The sequence below is a fragment of the Lathyrus oleraceus genome, chromosome 6 (genome assembly GCF_024323335.1).
Source record: "Lathyrus oleraceus cultivar Zhongwan6 chromosome 6, CAAS_Psat_ZW6_1.0, whole genome shotgun sequence".
NCBI lineage: Eukaryota > Viridiplantae > Streptophyta > Magnoliopsida > Fabales > Fabaceae > Lathyrus > Lathyrus oleraceus.
In genome coordinates this window covers 356364334-356366452 of record NC_066584.1, presented here as the reverse complement: position 1 = coordinate 356366452, position 2119 = coordinate 356364334, and positions in this window count along the sequence as shown.

The following is a 2119-nucleotide window of genomic DNA, read 5'->3' as shown; positions in this document are numbered from 1 at the left end:
TCATTCATAGCCGTCAAAACGTGAATAATAAACTCGCATGGAAGATTATCCTTAACCGGGTTGTAGGTTGTTTATAGGATAACATCCGAAATCGTGAATTGGTTTGTGTTCCAAGACACTCATCACCCTGAAGAAAGCTAGAACAGCAGACTTGTTTATAGGATGGACATTCGATTCCACAAGGAATACGAATCTTGCTCAGCTGGGGAAAATCAACAAAGGATTCCAACTAAAGAGCGCATGAGACATATTATTCATAGCCGTCAAAACGTGAATAATATACTCGCATGGAAGATTATCCTGAACCGGGTTGTAGGTTGTTTATAGGATAAAATCCGAAATCGTGAATTGGTTTGTGTTCCAAGACACTCATCACCCTGAAGAAAGCTAGAACAGCAGACTTGTTTATAGGATGGACATTCGATTCCATAAGGAATACGAATCTTGCTCAGCTGGGGAAAATCAACAAAGGATTCCAACTAAAGAGCGCATGAGACATATTATTCATAGCCGTCAAAACGTGAATAATAAACTCGCATGGAAGATTATCCTTAACCGGGTTGTAGGTTGTTTAAGGATAAAAATCCGAAAAGAAAGGCATCGGGATACCAGAATAGGTATATAATGATGACCAATCAAAAAGGAGCAACAGACATTACCAACAAAAGGGTAAATGAAAGGCGATCTGCTGAGGATAAATTGCAAGCATCCGGCAATTATCGACAGGGACTAGCTGGGGATGCATTGGTATACAACCAATGATCCGGGGAACAAATCACTAGCATACGGTGAAAGGACCCACTGGGGATAAAATTGCTAGCATACGGCAATTATCCACAAAAGACTTGCTAGGGATATAAGTGCTGATCTGAGCAACTTATACAAGCAAAGGAAAATCAACATCAAAGACTAGATGAAGATAACCACAAAATTAGGGTTTACATCTACCGAATACGGGGTAGAAGACCAACAACTCCGCGTGGGGATAGAACAAATCACAAATCCGCACGGGAAACCAAAATAGGGTTTATAATAAACCACAAACTGCTGATGAGCAGGAAAATAGGATTTACAACTACCGGGTGGTAGGTAGAAAACCAAAACTCTGGCTGGAGAATAAAAGGTGTATAACCACAAATTCTGTCAAGAAAGCCAGGAAAGATAGGACTTACAACTACCGGTTATGAAGGTAGAGGCCCAAAAACATCCCGCTGGGAAACACAAGACATTTGACAAATAGCCAATTCGGGAATGATCCGAAAAGACGGACTGAATCAAGACACGTCCTAATGAGGATGTAACTCAAATAGGAAAATCCATCCCAATATATGTGTTGGGAGGAAACGGAAGAAACCGTCATCCACGAGGATATATCTCAGTGGGGAACTGCAGAAGAAAAGACAGACATTTTCTGCTTATGGGGTTGACTCTATATGGAGAGATTTTAAACACCCGACATCTGCTTGGGGAGATCTGTAAAGAGATCTATATCACCATAGCAGGAGACACGACAAACAAAAGATATATGGCAAGAAATGCAACATGAATATCTGAATGTTTATGAATATGCATGAATATGCGTGATTTATGTTTGATGAAATGCTGACAAAACAGACAATTCTAACACAACAGGTTCAGGAACCAAACGTCCGGTATTATACTTCCAGGGGAAAACCAGCTGGAGAGCCAATCTGCGGAGATCTACATGCTGTAAAGCAAAGATCTGCGGGTACTGCTGAAGAAGCAGAGAATCAGAGATATCAGGACACAACCCAATCAGGGTATAGAAAGTCACAACGGGCAAAACAGCCACCAAGACGAATCTGTAGGGGAACAAGAGAAGTCCCAAAGTATCTGCAGGGGATCCCAGTATCAACTGAGAAACAAAAAGGTGCATACGCACGAGCACAAACTGCTGTAGAAGCAAATCCACATAACTCCGCTGGGGAACAACCCACTGAGGGAGAATGATATCATCCAAAATAGAATCTAACTGCATAAGCAATTCTACTGGGGAAAACTGTCGGCTACACTCTTGGGGAACAAACTACTGAGAGAGGACAGATCAAACACGTAAATTCTGCAACGAACCACTCCACTTGGGGGGAATATACACAGC